This window comes from Protopterus annectens, chromosome 1.part1, assembly GCF_019279795.1.
Source record: "Protopterus annectens isolate FY-2018-M chromosome 1.part1, PAN1.0, whole genome shotgun sequence".
NCBI lineage: Eukaryota > Metazoa > Chordata > Ceratodontiformes > Protopteridae > Protopterus > Protopterus annectens.
In genome coordinates, this window is record NC_056726.1 from 1987333055 (window position 1) to 1987358405 (window position 25351).

At 47.3% G+C, this 25351-nt stretch overlaps 1 protein-coding gene across 1 annotated transcript in view; it reads left to right on the forward strand.

Annotated features, from left to right (window-relative positions):
- LOC122816787 (dynein axonemal heavy chain 8-like) overlaps positions 1 to 25351 on the forward strand; it is a 9517065-nt gene that overhangs the window by 2591522 nt on the left and 6900192 nt on the right. The window lies entirely within an intron of this gene.

Genomic DNA, 25351 nt, shown 5'->3' on the forward strand with positions numbered 1-25351 from the left:
TCAGAAATAGTGTATGTGTAATAACTTCCTCAGAATCAAAAAAAGAGTTCCAGTACAGGAGTTACCTTCCTTAACCAATTCAATTTACTGTAAATGAAGCAGCTGTGGGTTACTTCAGATACCTAATGATCTATTTCAAGCTATATTAACTGTTTCTATTAAATAATATCATGTCAGCAGAGCATTTTTCATGTCACTGATGTATAAAATAGGTTTCCAAAAACATGAGATCTGAAGTAGTTAACTTCATTTTATCTGCAACCTGTGGGTATACGGATCCATATCAGATCCGAGCCGGCAACTTTTTGTCTCTAGCATCTGCTCCGAGCTCCGCTTACCCATAATTCCCTACCATCTCCTATCTTCCCTCAGATCTCGTTTGCCACATCAGTAGTGTGCATCGTGGTCTCCTTTGCTCTGAGCTCAGGGATAGTAAGTGGTATTATTAGTTAAATTTAGTTTTTTTTTTTTTTCTCTTTCTCCCCTTGTTTAGTGTATTGCTTGTTCGTCGGTTTAAAAAAAAAAAAAAAAAAAAGTTTTGCTAACTTGGTAGAGTAGTTGTTAGGCCTGCCCTTCCCCTACCATGGCTGATCAGCCAAAACCTGTTTTTAAGAAATGTACAGAGTGTGGCCATAAGCTCTCCCCGGCTGATGGTCACACTCTGTGCGTGATTTGCTTGGGAGTGGCACATTTGTCCACTCAGTGTGCTATCTGCACTGGGTTCAATCTGTGGGCCTTTAGGGATCGGAAGGCCAAGTTAGTAGCCAAACGCCTTCTTCCCGCTGCCATGCTGGAATCTGCCACGGCCTCAGTTTCTAGTGTTCAACCTCCCACCCAGACAGGGACTCAACCTCCCTCTTCTTCTTCTGGTGATGGGTCTAATAAAGACAAATTTACAGTCAGCTTGGCTGACAAGGAAAAAGAAAAAGACAAAAGAAAGGCACAGAGAGGATAGGGAGAAAAGAAAGGACAGACATCGCAAGAGATCCCCGGACAGGGAGCTCTTTCTTAGTCCCCCTTCTAAGACTATGAGGCCTGTTTCTCCATGGCTCCGGTCTCTTCGTTTCTCACCGGAGCCGTTGGAACATTCGGACCCGAGGCCTTCCTCCCCATTGCGCAGACCAGCCAGATTCAATTCGGTGGCCTCTTCGAGGTCGACTCAGAGTTTATCGGACATGGACATGGACAGGGTGATGCGGAGATTCATTCACACCCACATACAGATGGGAGTCTTGCCGTGCCCCTCTCCCTCTGGAGGGGGGACCTCCATGCCTTTTTTCTGCCCCATCTCTCCTTCCCCAATCCGTGCTTCGGCTTCGGGGCTCTTGGATCCGAGGTTTTTCGGAGCTGGTAGCTTGCTGCCGACGTTTCCTCCAACCTTGACTCTGGCTGTTGCCTTGAGTTCCACGGATCTGACTTGTTCGGTTCCGAGCGACTCTCAGAGCCGTGGACAGGGAGTCGGACCCGAGGGAATGGATTTTTTCTCTGACCTTTTCAGATCCGACCTGTTCCCTTGGACCTCAGGCTACCCTGGCTTCGGCTCCGATCCCCGCTTCAGATCTGGGAAGGGCGTCTTTTTTGCTAGGTGCTAAGGAGGTCCGCTCTCCCTCGGCCTTTGAGGTGGTGGAGAGGGTTCTGTCCCAGGAACTGAGACCCCAGCCCATCCCCTTGGATACCACCCAGGCCCCACTAGATTTGGCGACGACACCCTTCATCCTGTCTCAGGGACAGCCCATGCCAGAGGATCCCCAGGTTAATTTCCCTGAGGAAACCCCTGCAGCTCACGAATTCCCTTCTGAGAGTCCCACTGAAGAGGGCCACCATAAGCGCAAGTGCAAAAGGAAGCACTTGGACTCCCTCGAGTCCTTCACTACGGACACTGACTTAGATGAAGGAGAAGGTTCCCTCAGGTCACCTCCCGAAGACGTCTCCTTCGGAGAAATCATGGAGATCCTCCGCCAGAGGGGAGGTTGGTCAGTCCCAAAACCTTCTGGGGATGAGCCAGTGTTCCTGGAGACCTTTGGCACGGGCCCATCTACTTCCTGGGTGTCCCCGCCAACGGACCCCTTGGTGGACCTCATCACTACATGGGCATGGAAGGAGCCTGACACCATAGAGCCCATCCCCAAACGCCCTGACAAAATTTTATCTCCCCCTTCCAACAGACAACCTTGGTCAAAAGGAGCCCCAGTTGACGCTATGTTGGTTGCAGCGGCCACAAAGAAGGAACTAGCTCAGGAGAGTTCTCAGTCCACCCTCCAGACAAGGAGTCCAGGTTGGTGGATAGGTTTGGTAAGCGCGTCTATTCCTCAGCGACCTTTTCAATCCATGCACTGAATTATTTAGCACATGTGATCCGACTTCAGCGAGACTGCTTCAGAATTCGATGAGTTGCCCTCAGAGTCTTTATCGCCGCAGGACATACAGTTGTTCTCTGTGAAAGTGTGTACTCTGAAGTCAGTCTGAAACACGTCGATGCGACTCCTTTCCCATGTCATGGAAGGAGCAGCTAGGGCGGCTGGGACAGGCATAGCCATGAGGCGTCATGCCTGGCTCAGGTTGTGTCACTTTGCGGACCCTTTCAAGGTGTCGTTTATCAATGCTCCCTACGACGGTTCTTCCCTTTTAGGGAAGACAGTATGTGAGACACTTGTCCAGAGTGAAAAGGATGGGAAGACTTTGTCTGCCATCGGGATCTGCTTCTGTAACCCTCAGCGGTCCTTCTCTAGGAATCAAAGAGGGCAGAAGAAGATGTGGTTCTGAAAATCTCAGTTTTCCCAGGATTCTCAGGACAACTATTCCCCCAGAGGCAGAGGGGGACAGGATTGACGCCGACCTAGAAGAGGTAGAGGGGGTCCCAGGAATTTTGGGTCTAGGGAACCCTTTTCTGATGGACCCGGTCAGCAGCCCTGAGAGGTTGCCTGACTGTCCTACTCTGGAGGCAGTTGGGGGAAGATTGTCCTTACACCCAGCGGCATGGGAGTCCATTATGAGAGATCGCTGGGTGTTACAGATGTATAGGCTTCCAACGCCAATTTCCACAGGTTAAACTATCCCATTTGTTGCCCCTCCAAATATTCCAAAACACCTTCCGGATGTTCCACCCACTCACATGGAGGCCGCAGCTCTAGAGGTTTCAAAGCTGCTTCTCAAATGAGCCATCAAACAGGTCACCCCCGATCAGTCCAGATCAGGCGTCTACTCAAGGTTCTTTTTGGTGCCAAAAAAGACGGGGGACCTCAGGCCCATTCTAGACCTGTCAACATTAAACCTGTCCGTAGCCAAACAGAAATTCCGGATGGTCACCCTACAGTCTATTCTACCTTATCTCCGAGAGTGTGATTCGATGTGCTCATTAGACCTCCAGGATGCTTACTACCACATCAAAATACACAGAAGCTCCATGGGGTTTCTGCGCTTCTGGCTGGGAGCCAGTCATTTTCAGTTCAGAGCCCTATCCTTTGGTCTCACCACAGCCCCCAGGGTGTTCACAAAGGTAATGGCAGTTGTAGCGGCTCACCTGAGGTTTCACGGTATTCAGGTGTTTCCATACCTGGACGACTGGCTCTTCACTGCACCCAACAAGCATCACCTGTATCTGGCCAGAGATTACTTCATTCGGTTGGCAGATCTACTGGGAATTACAGTCAGTGTTCAGAAATCCCATTTGCAACCAGTGCAAGTTCGAGACTTCATTGGGGCATGGCTAGACACTTTGCAGATGAAGGTATTCTTAACTCCAGACAGGATCTTACACCTCAGGTGCCACATAGCTCAGATAGTGAACTCCAAGTCTCCAAAGGCGAGCGAGGTTCTCCAGGCTCTGGGCTCCATGGCTGCCACCATATCAATTCTCCGTTGTGCGCACCTTCACATGCGGGTTCTTCAAGGGACTCTGGCTGTTCAGTGGTCTTGGCTAGACCTGCACATGGAATTTCCAATCAAGATCAGTCACGTCTGCAGGACGTCTCTTCTTTGGTGGTTAAGTTCACCGGAGATATCAGAAGGATGCCCCCTTGCGTCATCTCCAGTCCAAGCCACAGTGACCACGGACGCCTCCCAACTCGGGTGGGGGGACACTGTTTGGGAAGGACAGTCCAAGGCACGTGGTCTCAGTCAGAGACCAAGTTGCACATAAATGTTCTAGAGATGAGGGCAGTGCTTTTAGCGTTGGAAGCCTTTCACACTGTCCTTCCTCTCGGATTGATTGCAATTCAGTCAGACAACATGTCGGTTGTCTGGGATATCAACAAGCAGGGTGGAACCAGATCCTACCCCCTATGTCGCAAGGCCATGAGAGTGTGGGAATGGGCGCTCTCCACCGGTCGGTTTCTGATAGCAATGCACATCCCGGGGTGCTCCAACATTGTAGCAGGCAGATTGAGTTGGGCTATTCTGATGCTGTACGAGTGGTCTCTGAAACAGTCAGTAGCGGAGGAGATCTTCCTTGCATGGGGTCAGCCTTGCTGCGATCTCTTCGCATCTCCTTCCAACGCAAAGTGCAGCGAGTTCTTCGGTCTGATTCCCTCACCAGGGGAAGTCTCCAGAGACGCTCTAGTCCATGCTTGGCCCCCCGGGCTTCCGTATGCTTATCCACCATTGCCACTCATTCCAAAGTTTCTTCAGAAAGCTTGCCGACTGCGGTGCAAAGTTATCCTCATTGTCCTGTTCTGACCTCATCAGGTTTGGTTCCCATTCCTTTGGTCTCATCTCTTAGCTCCCCGTGGATTCTGGATCCCTGCCCGGATCTAGTCTCCCATCCATCGGGGGCCCGTCCCCCCGATCTGGGCAGCCTCAAGCTGACAGCCTGGTTGCTCCAGTTCCATTGATTGCCAGGACTCTTTCATCCCCGGTAAAATCCATTCTGGTGGCTTCTCTTAAAGACTCCAGTAGGAAACTTTATCACAGTAAATGAAAGCGCTTTTCCATTTGGGCCTCACAGAGAAAACTAGATCCCTTTACAGCCCCTGTTCCAGCGGTGTTGGATTTCCTGTCTGGCATTTTTCAGCAAGGAACTAGTTCCTCCACAGTGAAATACAATTGGCAACCATTTCCAACTTTCACATTGGTGAAGACAACATTGCCTTAGCCTCCTCTAGGCTGTGTAAGGCCTTTCTTAAAGGTACTTTTCAGTTACATCCACCTATCAAGGATTCAGTTCCTCCTTGGGACCTTACCTTTGTTTTACAGGCATTGGTGGCGCCTCCTTTCGAACCTACAGCTTCAGTGGATTTGAAATTTTTGTCCTGGAAGACCGCTTTCCTAGTCGCCATTACATCTGCTAGGAGGGTTTCCTAGCTTCCAGCTCTGTCAGCTGTGCCTCCCTATTTGGTCTTCCACAAGGATAGGGTCTCTTTCCGTACTATTCCTTCCTTCTTACCCAAAGTGGCATCTGAAGCAAACATAAACCAGTCCATTAATCTGCCCGTTTTCTTCCCTAACTTCCAAAATAAAGGTGAATACAAACTTCATTTGTTAGATGTTCATAGACAGATTCGTTTTTATCTTCATAGAACGAAGTCTTTCCACAGGACTGACCAATTGTTTGTTTCCTTTTCCAAAGCATTTATGGGAAAAGCTATTTCTAAAGTTTCTTTGACCAGATGGATCACTCTTTGTATTTCACATGCCTACAAAGCAAAAGGTTTATCTCCTCCTGATATTGTTAAAACTCACTCTACCAGGTCCATGGCGACTTCTTCTGCCTTTTGGTCTAGGGTGCCTTTGGACAACATTTGTGCAGCAGCGACCTGGGCCAATTCACATACCTTCATTTCCCATTACAAACTAGATCTTATTTCTAGGAGTAGAGCATCCTTTGGCTCTGCGGTGCTCAGGAATATCCTTCCATAAGGGCCTTCCAGGATTGGAGTAGCTGGGGACTCTGTCCCACAGGTTGCAGATAAAATGAAGTTAACTACTTCAGATAAATAAGTTATGTATGTACTCACCATAACGTTCCATCTGAGTAGTTATACTTCATTTTTTGCAACATTCCCTCCCTCTATCCCCCGGACCTTGTCCTGCCTTTTCAGGTTTGGTTCATTGGGCTGAGTTGCTTATGTTTTTAGTTGCAGCAAACTCGGTCTGAGGGAAGATAGGAGATGGTAGGGCATTATGTGTAAGGAGAGGAGCTCGGAGCAGATGCTAGAGAAAAAAAGTTGCCAGCTCGGATCAGATACGGATCCGTATACCTACAGGTTGCAGAAAATGAAGTATAACTACTCAGATGGAACGTTATGGTGAGTACATAACTTCTTTTTTACTGTGCACAGTGACTTTAAAATTTAACAGGTAGTGCAAACTTGCTGGAGCAGTCAGATGGGTGACTTTGGTTTACTAAAACAAGGACAATAAACTACATATATACTTGAGGTACGTTAAAAAGTGTTCCAAGGTACTTAGTAAACAGTCAAAGAAGCTATAAATGAGAATGTCACAAATACTGCAGTTTTGTTGCAAGCTTGCTATAGTTTTGCATTACAGCAGTAGCTGGTTTCTTAAGTTATGTCTCCAAATGGTGCCATATTTTGCAGCCCATTCTAGATGAAAAACTTCTAAAGTCATGTAACCTGTCATTGTTATTTAAATTGACTACGTTCCGCAATTTTTTTCTCTGATGAAGAGGTTAACTCAGATAAGATAAAAGTGCTTATAGATGGCAATTTTAATTTTTAGTAATTAATTACTGAAGTTTGTCTCATGAATTTTGTTGCACTCTTTTTTTTTTCTTTCCCTATATTTCCCTTTCCCTTCTTTTTTTATTTTCCTTTACAAAAGTACAGTACAGTTTCCATTGGGATCATTATTTATTTTTGTATTTCTGTGTGTTAATCTAACAGGCTTTGAGGTACAAGTCTGTTCACTAGAAGATGTCTTCATATGCTAGAGGCTTCAATCTCCACAAAATAGTAATCCTCTTAAAAGCCCCTTTCTTACCCATAATGATAATAGTAGCATCGTAGCACAAATCTTTCAAGATATAAACAAAATATCTGAAGATTCCTAGGTTAATCTGATTATATGTGTTCACTTTCAAAAACTATAGCATACTTTGATAGTATTAATATTACTGAAAAAGTGTTTGAAGATTTAAAGACTAAGATAAACAAATTTAAAAGCTTATGGTGGGACTTTATGCTCTTTAAAGAAAACCTCAGTACCTGCTGTGTTATTGAAAGATTGTGCGTTTCTAAACTGCCAGCTAGTAATTATTGTATATCAGTCTTTATAAAAAGATGTTAGCTTTTCATTCAAGAAATTGGTATTATTTTGTTAAAGCAACTTATAAATACAGCAGTACTAAAAAACTGTGCCCTTAATGAAAGCATTTCAGTATTTTGGTCGTGCAAGAAAGTTGACTACCAACTCAATTGTCCCTTCTAAATAAAATCAGTGAAGTATGTAGTAATACTTCATTAATAAGAATTTAAAATATTCACTAATAGCATGTTAAAACTGTGAAGATTTGATAGCCAAATTATTCACTAATAGCATGTTAAAACTGTGAAGATTTGATAGCCAATTATTGGCTTTGTCTCTTGTAACTATGGCAACCCTCGGAAAATATCAAGAACCAGGAAAAGTTAACTTAGACAATTTATGTCAACTCATGAGCATTCTCAAGCATCAGTAAGCTTCACCTCTAACAACCTCAGAGATTTTATCTTCCCGCTTTCCCATTTCAAACCAATCACAGTCTATCATTTCAATTGTGAACATCCCCAGTGGTCCACCACAACCTCGGAGTTTTCAGCATTACCAAAAAAAAAACACATCTCCACAATACTCATATCCACCCCAACAAAAGTCACCAAACTACAACAGTGAACCACCAATCAACCAAACACAACAGGGCCACTCAGGCAGTGAGCAATCACCAGTCAGACATAACCCAGCCATCTACTCTATCCAGCAACACTGCAACTCACCACCTCCTCATCCAAAGACACACCCCCAGCCCACAAACAGCCACCCCCCTCCCAGCGAAGGCACAGATCAAATTTTACAGCCATAGAAATCGTAATTTCAACTTAGTATCACCCCACAAACTTACCACATATCCAGGTTTCTTCAGTCTACACAAGCGATGCATCTCAGCCAAGTCCCAAGCAACCAGCAACCCAGAAAAAGAAAATGTAGTCTCCATAAATGAATGCAAATGTCCATCACTGATGTCCGGATCAGATGTGAGTGCTTACGTCAGTACAGACAGGGCATGTCCAAATCATTAGAGAGTTTCATTTCTTTTCTCTTTAATACTTTCTGAAAGTACAACAGATGTACCAATCTAGCTCTGTCATCCATCTTTCGCTGAAACCAGACATTCACAACCTTGACAATGCAATTGCACATCTCAAATGCCACACATTCATGAAGAATTTGTCTCTTTTAGAAATCTCATAAAGATAGATGTTAAGTTGTCAATCTCGCCTTCATTCTTGCTGGATGGGTTCGGAGCCGATCCTCGGCTCCGACTCGGCACTTGCTTAGCTTGAGAACTCCTTTTACCAGCTCGAGGCAACCCTATATCCCATGATGCAAGGCGGGACTACCCCAGATCTCGTTTGCCGCTTTGCGAAGAGGTCTCCTTTTTTGCCAGCTGAGGTATGTTTGAGTTTTTCAAACAGCTTAAGTCAGGGTTTATCTTCCCCCTTTCCTATTTTATAGTGTGTAGTGTTCATACAATCCACCCTATTCCCCATATAGTTAAAAACTTTTACTTTTTATAAAAAGTTTAAAAATTTTCAGTTAGGCCTAGGCCTCCCTTATTAATCCCTATCTGTGTGTCTGTGCTTGTGGGATTAATTGTGTGACTGTTTTGGGGGGTGTGTGTGAGTATTTTTGTTACTCTTTTTCTTGGACTATGTCTAAGGAGGTAAAGGTCTCGGGCTTCAAGAAGTGTGACTCGTGCTGTCAGAAAATGTCTCTGACAGACGGTCACACTTCTTGTGTTTACTGCCTGGGGCCTTTACACCTGCAGGACTCCTGTGCTTTGTGTCACTCTTTTAGCCAGCGAGTCCTGCAGGAAAGGAGGAATAAATTAATCCTCCGTGGCTTACTAAAGCCGGAAGGTTCACCCACTAAACCTGGGTCCAGTAAACCTTCCAAGCCATCTAAGGGTCAGGCTACAGCTTCCAAGCCTTCCCCGGTGGCTCCAACTCCTTCGGAGTCAAGATCGGCTCCGGCCGGAGCCGATCTTTCTTCTTCTCAGGTAGGGTCGGTTCCGATCGGTTCCGACACCCAATCTGCTGTTGCCTTGTCGGCTCCGGCTGGAGCCGACATGTTATCCAGTATCGGAGCCGAGAAGCCTTTGGCTCCATCTGGAACCCAGAGGACGTCGGCTCCGATGACTTCATCCAAGAAGAGATCTCGGTCCCCTTCTTTGGAATCTATCCACTCGGCTCCGGGGTCTCCTCTTTTGTCGGAGCGGAGTCGTCGGAGCGGAGTCATCGGAGCCGATCTTCGAGATCTTCCAGGCTGCCTGACCACGATTTAGAGAGGGTGGTAAGCAGGCTGTTGAAGTCGCAGGCACTGGCCCAAATACTCCATAGCCCGTCTCAGCAGACTTCGGCTATTGCTTCACCCCTTGAACTTCCTCCTCTGACTCCCCACCAGAGTTCGGAGCCGGAGCTTCTCGGGACAGCGACTGTGTCGGCGCCGGAGCCGATACATCCTTTTTCGTCTCCGTCGTCTTCGGCTCCGATCTCCTCCTTGAGACCTTCCTTGGAGGGATCCAGTTGTCGAGTTTCCCTTGTCGGCTCCGAGGGGGCTAGTGGCATCGGACCCTTGTCCGACCCTGCTCTCCCTCTCGGGGCTTCGGCTTTGGTAAGCTCGGCACCGACATCGGCCTCGGAGCCTTCCCTCTCAGTGGAGCCGGGAATTCCTATTTCCTCGGAACGGGAATACTCCGGCCTCCTGGGGAGGGGAGCCTTTGAGTTGATGAGGAGTGTCCTGGCACCTGAGCCAGGTCAACGGTCCATCCCTCTAGCTCCTCCCTCTTCGGTGCCTGTAGATGCCTCTTGCCAGCCTCTTGCTCTCAGGCCCAGGGATCCATCGCCCCAGGTTTCCCCATTGGGAATATCTTCCTCTTCCGAGGTTTCTCCTGACCCTGCAGGGGAACCCCCTCGGAAGAGGACGTGTAATAGGAAACACGCAGAATCCCCTGAGTCTACTACATCTGATACCGACTTAGATGAGTCGGAGGGTTCCCCACGATCCCCCTCTGAGGATGTCTCCTTTTCAGACATCCTTGAGCTCCTCAAACAGAGGGGGAATTGGCCCTCCATTGACCCCTCCGAGGATGAGTCGGTATACCTGGAGGCTTTTGGATCCCGACCCTCCACCTCCTGGGTGTCTCCGCCTTTTGACCCACTTATGCAGGTAGTGGCTCGGAAGGCATGGGCAGCTCCAGATTCTGTGGAACCTGTCCCCAGGAGACCATCCAAATTTATTACGGCCCCTACAGACAAGCAGTTTCTTTCCAAGGGCGTCTCTGTGGATGCTATGGTGGTGGCGGCCACCAAGAAGGAACTTGCGGATCCTTCAGTACCTGTCCATCCTCCTAACAAAGATTCTAGGACCATGGACAGGTATGGAAAGCGGATGTTTTCTTCAGCGACCTTTGCTATGCGTTCACTGAACTACCTTTGTCACTTCACCAGGCTTCAAAGAGATATTCTCAAGGAACTAGGTGAAGTGGTCCAGGATCCTTCTGCTGCTGGGGCTCAAGAAAAGATTGCTTCACAGCTAGCAATCCTGAATTCCTTAACCAACTCCATGTGGCTCATATCCTATGCAGCCGATGGAGTGAGCAGGGCCGCAGGCACAGGAGTGGCTCTTAGACGTCAAGCCTGGATGCGGCTTTGTAATTTTGCAGACCCCTTTAAGGCGTCCTTCACCAATACCCCCTTTGACGGTTCGGCTTTGTTCGGACCTCAGGTGAAGGAAACCTTGACCAGGTGTGAGCAGGACGGCAAAACTCTTTCTGCCGTTGGAGTCCATTTTTCCACCCCTTCTAGACCCTATCCCAAGGGTCAGAAGGGAGGGAAGATGTGGTTCCGCAAAGCCCAAGGAGCTGCGCCGGACACATGTGGTCAGTTTACCCCCAGAGGCAGAGGGGGTAACAATAATAGACGCCACCCTAGGGGCAGAGGGGGTCCTCAGAACCAGGGCAACAGGGAGTCTCTTCCTGAGAAGCCCTTTCAGCACCCCTGAGGTGTTGCCCGACTGTCCCCCCTTGGAGGCAGTCGGGGGAAGGATTTCGCTGTACCCAGTAGCCTGGCGTTCCCTTTCACAAGATATGTGGGTACAGTCGATCATATCCGAGGGTTACAAAATCCCCTTCAAAAGGTATCCGTGCCTCAACAATCCCTTCCAGACATCTCACCCGGTCAAAGGGATTTGGCAGAACAGGAGGTTTCAAAGCTCCTAGAAAAAAGAGCCGTCCAGACTGTTCCGGCAGACCAAGTAGGATCCGGCGTCTACTCGAATTCTTTTGGTCCCCAAAAGGACGGAGATTGGAGACCAATATTAGACCTGAGCAGTCTAAACAGATTTGTCAAGAAGGCAAGATTCCGGATGGTCACGCTTCAGTCCATTCTGCCCTTTCTGGGCAAGGACAACTGGATGTGCTTGATAGACCTTCAGGACGCGTACTATCACATAAAGATTCACAGGCGCTCCAGAAGGTTTCTCCGCTTTCGGCTAGGGACCAGTCATTATCAATTCAGAGCCCTGCCCTTTGGCCTCACTTCAGCCCCCAGAGTGTTTACCAAATGCATGGCAATGGTCACAGCTCATCTGAGACGTCAAGGATTCCAGGTGTTTCCTTATTTAGACGACTGGCTCCTCTCCGCCACCACCAGGTGTCAGCTTCTTCAGACCAGAGACTACACTCTGCAGCTGTGCAAGAGTTTGGGAATTTCAGTGAATTTCGAAAAATCTTCTCTGCGGCCTTGCCAATCTATCACCTTTATAGGCACAGAATTAAACACCATCAAAATGTTAGCCAGACTAACAGATCAGAGAATTCTGGACATCCAAAAATATGTTCGGATTTTATTGCAGAGCAGCAAAGTCAAAGCCAGATTGATACTAAAGGTTCTAGGTCTTATGGCTGCGGCCATTGTTCTTCTACCTCTGGCTCGCTTCCACATGCGTCTTCTGCAGTGGATGTTATTCACTCAGTGGTCGTTCCACAGTCTTCCGATGAGTCACGAAATCTTAGTCACACAATCGTGCAGGACTCATCTGAACTGGTGGATATCTTCCCCTCTTCTTCATCAGGGCCGACCATTTGTTCCCCCTCCTCCGGTTGCCACAGTTACTACGGATGCCTCTCTGATCGGGTGGGGGGGGCATTATCAGGGCAGGATGGTCCACGGGACGTGGCAACCCATAGAATACCATCTGCACATAAATGTCCTGGAGATGAGAGCGGTGATTTTAACGTTGCAAGCCCTCAACGACTTTCTTCCCGCGGGGACTATTGCAGTACAAACGGACAACATGTCCGTAGTCTGGTACATCAACAAGCAGGGCGCGACCAGGTCCTATCCGTTGTGTCGAGAAGCTCTCAGACTTTGGCAATGGGCAATCTCCTCTCATCGGTTTCTGATAGCAATGCACATCCCCGGCAGGTCCAACCTCTTGGCGGACAGGCTGAGCAGATCCATTCTCATGCCTCACTAGTGGTCTCTCAATCAATCTATAGTGGACCAGATTTTTCTGAAGTGGGGCACACCTTGTTGCGATCTTTTTGCTACACCCCAAAACAACAAGTGCCCTGATTTTTTCACCCTCTTTCCCCTACCAGGCCAACCCCTGAGAGACTCTCTAACCCAGCATTGGCCCCGAGGACTTCTGTACGCCTTTCCTCCTTTTCCCTTGATTCCACAAGTCATTCAGAAAGCCACCGTTTGAGGCCAAGTTGATTCTCATTGCCCCTTACTGGCCTCGACAAATTTGGTTTCCGTCTCTGCATCGTCACCTCCTGGTGCAGCCCTGGCATCTGGACCCAGTTCCGGATCTTTTGATCCACCAGTCGGGTCAACAGCACCGGGCCATTCATTCTCTCAACCTCACTGCTTGGTTGCTCCACTTCCTTCCCTAGCCAGGCTTCCTATGATCTCTGATCCGGTCAGAGATATCTTAGTGGCTTCTTTGAAGTCGTCCACCAGAACCATTTATGCTAGCAAGTGGCGACGTTTTTCCATTTGGGCAAATTCCAGAAATATTGATCCCTTTACTGCTCCTGTGCATTCTGTTCTAGATTTCCTGGCTGAAGTCTTTCAGTCAGGATCTTCTTCATCTACAGTAAAAGTTCAACTGGCTGCTATTTCCAAGTATCATGTTGGCTTGCAAGATCATAACATTATGTCACATAGACTATGCAAGGCCTTTCTGAGAGGAGTGTTTCTCCTGAAGCCACCTATAAAACATCCTCCTCCACAATGGGATCTGAATTTAATGTTAGCATCCTTAATGTTACCACCCTTCGAACCATCTGCTTCATGTTCATTGAAATTATTGACCTGGAAAACTATATTTTTACTGGCTGTCACTTCAGCAAGAAGGGTTTCCGAGATTCAAGCTCTCTGCATCCGTTTACTTGGTCTTTCACAAGGACAGGGTATCCTTGAGAACAAATCCGTCCTTTCTTCCCAAAGTTGTTTCTCAAACTAATATTAATCAATCTATCGATTTACCAGTCTTTTTCCCTAATTATTCTGACAAAGCTGAGCAAAAGCTTCATTTTTTGGATGTCCATCGTCAGCTCAGGTACTATTTGCATAGAACTAAACAATTCAGGAAATCAGACCAATTATTTGTCTCCTATGCAGAAAACAGGAAAGGTCTTCCGGTATCAAAAGTGACCTTATCCAGATGGTTGTCTTCCACCATTTCTTACGTGTATTCGCTCAGAGGCAAGCAACTACCTTCTAAACCGAAAGCACACTCAACCAGGAGTCTATCCACTTCTGCAGCTTTTCAGGATAGACTACCCATTGATACCATTTGTGCAGCAGCTACTTGGGCCACTCCTCAAACCTTTGTCTCTCATTACAAATTGGATTTGGCCTCCAGGGACAGGGCCAGTTTTGGTTCCACAGTTCTCAAGAGTCTGTTCCATTGAGCCACCCGGATACAGGTGCTAGGGACGCGGTCCCATCCAGCAAGAATGAAGGCGAGATTGACAACTTAACATTTAGAAGTTATGTACCTACCATAACGTTCCATGTTAGTTGTCTTCTCTCTCCTTCTTTCTTGCGTCCCTCCCTCCTTCCCCCTGGCCTGGACAGATCTTGAAGAGTTTCCTCTTCTCAGGTTGCTCCTCCTGAGCCTTCATTAGTGGACTCCTTTATTATGAACTTGGTTTTCCTAGTTATATTAGGTTAGTCCTTAGCAGGGTATGTTAGCTACCAAACGAGATCTGAGGTAGTCCCGCCTTGCATCATGGGATATAGGGTTGCCTCGAGCTGGTAAAAGGAGTTCTCAAGCTAAGCAAGTGCCGAGTCGGAGCCGAGGATCGGCTCCGAACCCATCCAGCAAGAAAGAAGGCGAGAGAAGACAACTAACATGGAACGTTATGGTAGGTACATAACTTCTAATTGCAGCCCATATAAGGAATGGCAATTAGAATCCCTCCATAACAACCAGGGACATCAAATACCTCACATAAGCAGATGTGCAGTACAATAAAGCCACAGATTCAAGCACTGTCCAAATGCCCCCCCCCCCAACACATCAAAAGCCGTACTTCACTTCGTAAGTATTGGCCATTATAAAAAGTGACTCATGGCAACATACAAACATCAAGGCAATCTAGTCTTTCAAGTTAGTAAAGTCTATCTGTAGTGATAGTTTTGCAGTCATTTTAGCTCCAGAATAAGTTTCACATTAACACTGAAAATCATGTCAAACATTAATCTAGTCAAGACAGTACTTATTAATTAAATGTATTCACTTGCTAGTGGATTTAGATGAATTATAAAGGCTTTAAGAGGGAATTTATCTAATAAAATCTTTTAATCTAATTTAATCTGTAAACATTAAACAGTATACTGTTCAGTATAATCATCAAGTGGAATGAGAATAAAAAGAAAGAAATTGTCTACTAATGAATAATTAAATAAATATCTTTCCCCTGTAAACGTGCAAATACATACATACACACACACACACACATATATATATATATATATATATATATATATATAGATATATAGATATAGATATATATATATATATATATATATATATATATCTATACAAGGAATAGAACTTACTTTGGAAATTATATGTTAGATGTATGTAACAAGTTATAAATCATGATCTGAGGTAGGAACTTCATTTGTCAGCAACCTTTGGGATATGGATCCGATCTCGGATCCCAGCCGGCAACTTTTACCACAGCATAGATCCGAGCTCCTAGCTCCTCCCTTTACCCATAATCCCCTGCCAACCCTAACTGACCTCAGATCTAGTTTGCTGCGCTTCACGCCAACAAGCTGGATTTTGAGCTCCTGGCAATTCGGAAGATTTTTTGTGAGAAAAATCTTAGAACTTTTGTACTTTCTTGTGTGATTGTGTGAGTTTGTGTAGGTTCCCTCTTAAATATCTATTTTTGTTAAAAAATTTTTCCTCCCTACCCTCGCTGGTCCGTAGTGTGTGTTTGTGGTGTGTTAGGGGCCTAGTGAGTGTGGTTTACGTTCAATATGTCGGAGGCCCCTAAAGCCATCTTTTCAAAATGTACCGAGTGTGGACATAAGCTCTCACCGGCGGATGGCCACACCCGGTGCGTTAGGTGCCTTGGGGTTGAACATCTTTCTTCGGGATGCACGATTTGTGCAGCGTTCAACCCCAGGGCACTTAAGGACCGGAGATCAAAGCTGATTCTGGCGGGCCTTTTGCCCCCGGACTCGGCTCCAGCCTACGGTTCTTCTGTGGCCGCTACCCAGTCCTTGGTAGCGACCAACCCTGCCGCCCTTCCTCCGGTCGGGACTCAACCTCCCGTTTTGGCTCCGGAGGATAGGGAGGCTGGAAAAACCAAAAGGAAGGAGAAGCACCATAAGCGGCGGGCCGAGGACTCTTCCTCGACCCCGCCCGCCAAGCGGGCTTCTCCATCCAGGGTTTCTGGATCGCCTCCTCCTCTGCTCCGGTCCCCTTGTTTTTCACCGGGACCTGGGGAGGAGGAGGCAACCCGGTCCCTGTCAAGATCATCGAGGCGTCACTCTAGGTCTGCCTCGGTGGCCTCTTCGAGGTGTACATTTAGTATGTCAGATGCAGACATGGACCAGATGATGAGGAGGTTCATCCAGGCCCAGCTGCAGATGGGAGTGCTCTTGCCTCCCCCCCCCTCCGGGGGGGTGCTCAACCCCATTTTTTGCCCCAATCGCTCCTTCTCCGTCCCGCTACCCGGGTTCGGAGCACTCGGAGCCGGGCCGCATCGGATCCGGGGGGGTGTCAGAGCCGACAGTACTAGTTACTTCGGCTCCGACTGGTCCCTCGAGTTTGTCGGATCCGACCTCTCGGAGCCGTGGGCGAAGCTTCGGATCAGAGGGACTTTGTGTGACTTTGTCTCTGTCCCGGTCGGAGCACACGGGTCCTTCGGATCCGAGGGTCTCAGCCCCGGATCCGGTCCCCGCTTTGGATCCGAGTGGGAGCCAACTGTCGGAGCCTATTGAGAGTAGCTCCCCCTCGGCTTTCGCTGTGGTGGAGAGGGCACTGTTGAGTGTATCCGGACCCCCGGTCCTGGCTTCGGCTCCTCCCTGCACTCCCTTTCAGCTGGTCCGGGCTCCCATCACCCGGCCTTCGGGACAGCCTGCTTCAACATCTCTGGGTGTTCCTGCGGAACGTGATATTGCTGGTGAGTCTTCCTCGGACAGCCCCCCCGAAGAGGTCCCTCACAAAGCCAAGTGTAAGAGGAGGCACATGGACTCCCATGAGTCCCTTACTGAAGATACGGACTTAGATGAAGGGGAAGGCTCCCCAAGGTCACCCCCTGAGGATGTCTCCTTTGGAGACATCATGGAGATGCTCAGGATTGGGGGGGTGGTCTGCCCCCAAGGCTTCCTCCGATGAGTCCGTATTCCTAGAGGCGTTCGAAGCAGGGCCATCTACCTCTTGGGTGTCCCCTCCCCCGACCCCGTGGTGGACCTTATTGCCACCAGGGCTTGGAAGGAGCAGGACACTGTGGAGCCTATCCCCAAGCGCCCGGATAGGATCCTGAGTCCCCCTGCTGAGAGAACCCACTGGAGCAGAGGTCCCCCTGTGGATGCCATGTTGGTGGTGGTGGTCACCAAGAGAGAGCTGGCTCAGGAGAGCTCTGCAGTCCACCCTCCGAATAAGGACTCTCGAGCGATGGACCACCTGGGGAAGCGGGTCTTTAGTTCAGCAACCTTCTTCATGAGAGCGCTGAACTATATGGCGCACGTCATCCGGATGCAGTGGGATCTAATAAAAGAATACGCTGCATCCCACCCAGAGTCCATGTCGGAAGGAGACAAGCATCTGTACTCCTCCTGAATGTCTACTCTACGCTCAGTTTCTAATACCTCTATGCGGCTCTTGTCACACGCCACTGAAGGAGCTGCTAGAGCCGGTGGAGCCGGCCTGGTAATCAGGCGTCAGGCCTGGCTCCGACACTGTGACTTCTCGGAACCCTTTAAGGCGTCATTCACGAATGCCCCCTTTGATGGTTCTGCACTTTTTGGTAAAACCGTTCGCGACACTTTAGTCCAGAGCGAGAAAGACGGGAAGACGTTGTCTGCCGTCGAAGTCCGCTTCTCTGCTCCCCAGAGGTCCTTTTCTAAGAACCAAAAGGGTCAGAAGAAGATGTGGTTCCGAAAATCGCATCAGTCCCAGTCTGCTCCGGACAACCAGTCCTCCCGTGGCAGAGGAGGACAGGGAGGACACCGCCCAAGAGGCAGAGGGGGTCCCAGAAACTTTGGGTCCAGAGAACCCTTCTCTGAGAGGCCCACGCAGAACCCCTGAGGGGTTGCCCGGCTGCTCCACTCTGGAGGCAGTCGGGCGTCTTTCGAAGCACCTAGCAATGTGGGAGTCCATAACAACAGATCGCTGGGTGCTTCGCATCATATCCAGAGGTTACCAAATTCCCTTTATTGTAACCCCCAAAATCAGAAGCCTCCCCGACGTACCACCCAATCAGAGGGAGGCAGCTGCTACAGAAATTCAGCAGCTTTTACAAAAAAGAGCCATCCAACCCGTCCCCCCAGATCAGTTCGGATCGGGGTTTTACTCCAGGTTCTTTCTGGTGCCAAAAAAGACGGGGGACTTGAGACCCATTCTCGATCTCTCTCTCCTGAACTTGGCAGTACCCAAAGAAAAGTTCTGAATGGTCACCTTACAATCTATTCTCCCCCTATTACGGGAGAACGATTGGATGTGCTCGATAGACCTCAAGGATGCGTACTACCACATTCTAGTGGACAGACGCTCCAGGAGGTTCCTCCGCTTCCGGCTGGGACCCAGTCATTTTCAGTTCAGGGCCCTTCCCTTCGGTCTCACCTCAGCCCCCAGGGTGTTCACCAAAGTCTTGGCGGTCATAGCGGCCCACCTGAGGCTTCAGGGAATTCAGGTCTTTCTGTACCTGGACGACTGGCTCTTCATCGCCCCAACAAGGCATCTGCTCTTTTCAGGCAGGGATTACTTCCTCGACCTTGCTCCACATCTAGGGTTTACTATCAACATGACCAAATCTTCTCTAGTCCCCTCACAGGTGATAGATTTTATAGGGGCCAGATTGGATTCCAGGATAATGCTTGCCTTCTTAACTCCCGATCGGCTTCAGAACCTGATGTTGCATGTCAAGGCCATTCTCATTCTTTCTCCTCCACCTGCGGAATTGATCCTGAGGGCTCTAGGGTCCATGGCGGCAGCTATTCCTCTACTACCCCAGCCCGCCTAAATATGAGGGTACTGCAGTGGACCCTCCAAGTACAATGGTCCCTGTCTCGCAACTCCCTGTCTCATCCTATTCCTCTAAGCAGGGCTTGCAGAACGTCGCTCATGTGGTGGCTCCAGTCCCCGAGTCTCCACACGGGACGACCATTTTCGATGCCTTCCCCCGTCGCCACAGTGACCACGGATGCCTCTCGCCTGAGGTGGGGGGGGCACTATTCAGGCAGAACGGTCCAAGGCACGTGGAATGACACAGAGACCTCCTTGCATATCAATGTCCTAGAGATGAGGGTGGTGCTTTTGACATTACAGGCACTTCACAGCCTTCTACCGAATGGGACAATTGCAGTACAGATGGACAACATGTCAGTTGTCTGGTGCATCAACAAACAGGGGGGAGCCAGGTCTTATCCCCTTTGTCGCGAGGCCATGAGAGTGCGGGAATGGGCAATTTCCACCAACCGCTTTCTTACTGCAACGCACATTCCGGGACGGTCCAATACCCTAGCAGACAGGCTCAGTCATTTGATCCTGACTCCGTACGAATGGTCTCTCAATCCTCTAGTAGCAAAACAAATATTTGCCCTATGGGGGCAACCCTGTTGCGATCTTTTTGCCTCTCCTTCAAATACCAAATGCATCAGTTACTTCGCTCTAATTCCCCCTCAGGGGGAGTCCCCGAGAGACTCTCTAGTACATGCTTGGCCTCCCTGTCTCCTTTACGCTTATCCTTCGTTGCCCATGATGCTGAAACTCCTACAGAAAGCCAGTTGGCTGGGGAGCAAAATGATCCTCATTGCCCCATTTTGGCCTCATCGAACATGGTTCCCGTACCTGTGGTCTCACCTAATTCATCCACCATGGATTCTGGATCCACTCCCGGATCTCATTACCCACCCTCTGGGTCTTCAGGCCCCCAACCTGGTCAACCTCAAGCTGACGGCTTGGTTGCTCCAGTTCCACTCCTGATTAGGACTCCCGGAATCTCCTCACCAGTCAAAGCCATCCTAGTAGCAGCACTTAAACCTTCCACCAGAAGAGTCTACCATAGCAAGTGGAAACGTTTCTCAATCTGGGCGGAACACCATCACTTGGATCCTTTCACGGCACCTCTCACGTCGGTTTTGGAGTTCTTAACTACCCTTTTTCATCAAGGGGCTAGCTGCTCTACAGTCAAGGTACAACTGGCAGCTATTTCGCATTATCATGTAGGGCATGAATCAGGCCCTCTGATGACTGCTAAGCTTTGTAAAGCTTTCCTCAAGGGTACTTTCCTTCTCAGACCTCCAGTCAGGGAGGTAGTACCCCCATGGGATTTGTCTTTGGTTCTCCAAGCCTTGACTAGCCCCCCTTTCGAGCCGGCGGCCACGGTTGATCTTAAATATCTCTCTTGGAAAATGGCTTTCTTAGTGGCCATTACTTCAGCTAAAAGGGTTTCTGAACTTCAGGCTCTATGTGTTAAGCAACCTTATTTATCCTTCCATCCGGATAGAGTTTACCTCAGGATCAATCCGTTCTTTCTGCCTACGGTGTCTTCAGAAGCTAATATTAATCAATCCATTAATCTTCCCGTGTTCTTTCCCCATTACCAGAACAAAGGAGAATATAAACTGCATTCCTTGGATGTGCACAGACAATTACGTTTTTATACTCATCGAACTGCTGGTCATAGGCAATCTGACCAGTTGTTTGTCTCCTTTGCCAAAACAAGTTTAGGCAAATCAATTTCTAAAGTTACACTATCACGGTGGATAGCTAATTGTATCTTCTTAGCATACCAGTGTTCGGGAAGGCCTGCACCTCAAGGGGTTCGAGCTCATTCTACTAGGGCCGTCGCTGCTTCGGCGGCTTTTAAATCTAGGGTCCCCTTAGATGATATTTGTTCCGCAGCCACTTGGGCCTCATCTCATACCTTTATCAGTCATTACAAACTGGATGTTGTCTCCAGAGGTAGGGCGTCCTTTGGCTCTGCAGTGCTCCGGAATATTCTTCCATAAAGGCCACCCAGGATTCAGGTAGCTGGGGACTCTGTCCCAAAGATTGCTGACAAATGAAGTTCCTACTTCAGATTTAGAAGTTATGTACTCACCATAACGTTCCATTTGAGTAGGTATCTTCATTTGTCTGCAACCATCCCCCCCTCCTTCCCCCTGACCTTTAGGATCTGTCTTGGATTAGCCCCTTTACATTGCTTATATCGGGCAAACTTGATCTGAGGTTCGTTAGGGTTGGCAGGGGATTATGGGTAAAGGGAGGAGCTAGGAGCTCGGATCTATGCTGTGGTAAAAGTTGCCGGCTCGGATCCGAGATCGGATCCGTATCCCAAAGGTTGCAGACAAATGAAGATACCTACTCAGATGGAACGTTATGGTGCGTATATAACTTCTAATTGCAATAGATGCTTTGAGAGATTTGGCAGGAACAGTTATCTTAGACTCAGTTTTTTGTTTTTCTTTCTTTCATCAGTCCAGGAATTCTTGTCAGTAGATCACTTCAAGGAAGGCGATGACCAGTCCATATCTTCTGGTATAGATATGATATTATTATTTTTAATAAATGAAGAGGCTTCTAGATTGTTGAAGGTTCTCATTTCATTTAGCTGTGATATTTTAATTCTTGCAGGAAAAACAAGTTGAGATTTTATGCTGTTCTGCTTTAGTAACTTAATTAGTGGCCATGCCTTTTTCTTTTGCTCCAGGACTCTAGTAGAATAGTCATTATCAAATCTTATTGGATTTTAATTGTAGTTTGGAGGACTTTTTCTCCTTGCTGTTTTTAGTTCTAGTTCTTTGTCCATGTAAGATAAAAACTTTATTACAATTGATCTTGGAGGTGTAGAAGTTGTGGTTGATACTGGCTTACCTAGTGCTCTGTGAGCCCTTTCAATGCCAAAGAGAAACCTTCTTTAAGGTCTGATACTTCTGGAATCCATGAATTTAAAAAGGATATAATGCCTCCCCCTTTCATCTTTTTCTGGCAAACCAAAGATTCCGATGTTAGTCCTTCTCTTTCTGCTTTCTAGATCATCCACTTTATTTAAGAGTCAAGTGTTTTTTTTTTTTTTTTTTGAGGTGGAATTTCTTTTGAGTCTCTTCTTCCTTAAGTCTTCCCTCCAATATCATTTAAAGAGGTTTCTATACTTGTTATTTTAGTTTGATGTTGATGAAGCATTTCCTTGAATACATCTGTTTGCTTTTGGTAAATTTCCTTAAGGTTTTGTAAATTCTCCTTAAAGTCATCCATTTTCAGTGGCAGATCTTGCAGTGTAGTAGTCATGAGTTGTTGTTCCTTTTTTAGTGTTAGTTCAGAGTGAGAGTTCTTCGAGTTGCTCATTTCCGCAGGTTATATTAATCTCCAGTATACTTTGACAGGAAAATATTCACAAATCTTCATCAAAATTTGGAATTATATAGATTTAGTTCCCATTTATCAGTTTAGAATGTTTTGTTGGAAGAGAGTTAAATTATTTTCCTATATTTTAAGCTAGTTTATGGAGCTCTGAAAATCTGTTGCCTTAAGTTAGCCATGCAGGCTTCGCCCCATAAGGCCAATTATTGAGTACAACACCCCCTTCGGCATGTACCTCGCAAAATCACATGCAGCAGCTGGAGCGACCACAGAGGTTCCTTACCAGGAAAATCCAGAGCCTCAAACACCTACACTACACAGATAGGCTAAAAGCCCTGTACCTGTACTCGGTTTCATACAGACTCCTCAGAGGTGACCTCTGTCTGGCATGCAAAGTAATCTCAGACCCCACCTTGATGGAACTTCTCCATATCCACAAGTCATACTCCACTCAAGCAACCCGTTCGTGCGACCTCAACTTGGTCTGTGATATCAGTAGGACTTGTTGGCGGGACAGATTTGTGTCCCAGAGACTCCCCTATCTGTAGAATATACTCCCTCTCCACATCAAGCAGAGTACCTTCTTATCCCTTTTTAAATGCAATCTGGATAACTGGATGGGAAACAGAAAATACACTCCTGGGATTCCACCTGTGTCCCTGCCAGACAGAGGCTGCTGACTTGTCTAAACATGGGCTAAACTCTTGGCTAGGCATATAAGGGCCTCAGGGTCAGTAGCCTAGTAACCTCCTATGATCCACAGTAAATCAATACAGTATACAAGTAGGCAATAAAAAGGTGCAGTAAATAGTATAAATTCAAAAAAAAAAAAAGGCAACTTATGTTTTTTTTTTGGAATCTCAGAAGCCTCTAGTTGTCTGGTATCTTAGCTCTGAGTTGTGGCTGGTAGCCCACTTCCGTTCAACTCAGTACAAGCAAGCCCATCTTCCCATCATCTTCCCATTACCCTACACGTAAGGTCTATTTTAGTAAATGCCAAAAGTTTGTTTACTGGACACATCAAAATAATGTTGATCCCTTTTCAGCTTTGGTGCCTTACATCTTTGAACTTTTGGAAGAAGCTAGTTTGTCTCCAGTTTCAGTTAGTAGCAATATTAAGTTTTCACACAAGATTTGATAGTTCCTGTGTTACCTCTCATAAGCTCTGCAAAGCCTTTTTGTGAGGTATTCTTCTTTTAAAGACCCTACTCCCCTATGGGACCTGAATCTGGTACTGCAGACACTTATGCATTCCTTTTTCATACCAGCAGCTAAGTGTGACCTTAAATATCTATCTGATGTTGTCAGTCTTCATTCATTCATGACAGTTGGGTCCCAGTTCCTTCATCAGAACTGACTCTGCCATTGAAACAAGCTCGTGGCAGCCCGAAACTCTCAAGCTAAGATTACCCATAGTACCTGTCTTATCTTCCCAAATCTCATTTGCCATGTAGATTTTCAAGATGCGTCAGGCCATGCTCTCAAGCTACGTGTTCATATTTTTCTTACATTTCTCAATATTTTTTCTCCTTTATAGCCCCCCTCTTGATATTTTCTGTTCACTTTAATTTATATTAATGAATTTGTGTGTCACTTTTGTTTTATCTGTCCTTTTACCTTTTTGTTATTTTCTTCCTTACCATAGTTGGTATAGGCCCTTCCCTCTTACCTCTGGTAACTCTCAGATACCATTGTGAGTATTCTTTCCCCTTTCTTCCTTCCTGTCTTAACCCTTCTGGGTATTCCTTGTGCTATCATTGTTGGTACGCTTAAAAAAAAAAAAAAAAAAAAAAAATCTTTCACTTGCTTTGTTTTTTCGTCATTATTGCACGAGTGAGTGTGTGATTGCATGAACGGCTGTTCTTCTTTTTTTGTGATTATATGATAATGACTTACAAAAAAGGTACCACAGAATTTACACAATGAGACAAATGTGGCAGGAAGATGCCCAACTCCGATGGGCATTTTTCCTGCGTGTACTGTTTAGGAGTGCTGCACTTACAAATCCAGCCTCCGTGTGAGCTCTGAAGGGCTTTAGTGCCCGGACCCTGGCAGGGAGTAAAAACAAATTGATCTTAAAGGGTTGTTAAAACGCCCTTTTTGGAGGATTTGTCTGAGGCGGAGGTGTCAAAACCTCCTAAGAAAGAAGCATAGAAGAGGAACCACTCGGTTCCAGCATCTCCTTAGTCTCATGAACCAAAATCGTCCAAAGGTCAGGTTTCCACGGAACCGAAGCCTAAATAATTGAAACTGGTACCGACAACTGTCTCAGCACTGGAGTCTATGATCCCTTCCACAGTGCCATCTGGTTCGACAGAACCAACTAAAGTTGCCACAATACAGACCTCTTCCATGGTACCTCAGACCCTGTTGGCACCAGTAATAGTTTCCCCTCCAAAACTGGTCACTTCCACCCCAACACAAGTGTCTGGCACAGTGCTGAAGGTTGAATCCCTAACCAGGACTTGATATTCCCCATCCACTGACCCCTTTATTGGTCAGCAGCTTAGTCCATTTATTGATCGTCCTGAATCTCCCTTGGGATGTCTATTCATTCTACCAGGAGCCTTTCGGAAGTTGATGTAGTTAGACTGGTAGATCAGCTCTTGGCAGCCAGAGGTATTCCAACCCCATCTAGGACCTCCCTCCCGCCCAGAGCCAAGGTCTTTTCTCCACAGACTCCAACTTATTTTCTCTTTCGACCTTCCTGCAGGATTTAGAGTCCTCGACGCTGACGCCTCTCTCAGAGCCAACTTCTTTGATACAGATGGTGGATCTCAGCTTGGTGCTGGAATCCAGTCTGTGGACCTTGGCTCAGTTGGAACTAACCCACCCACAAGATCGTCACTTGGGTGTCAGCTCCGTAATCCCTAGATGTTATGTGATCCTATCTCGCCTACATTCTGTACTGATGGGCTCGGAGCCGATCCCTCGGCTCCGACTCGGCACGCTTATGCTATAGAGCGAGGCCTCTTATTGGCTGAGCTATCTTTATCCCAGGATGCACCACCACTAATCCCCCAGATCTCGTTTGCCGCTTACAAAGCTTAGACGTGGTCTCAACTTGGCTGGGCTAAGT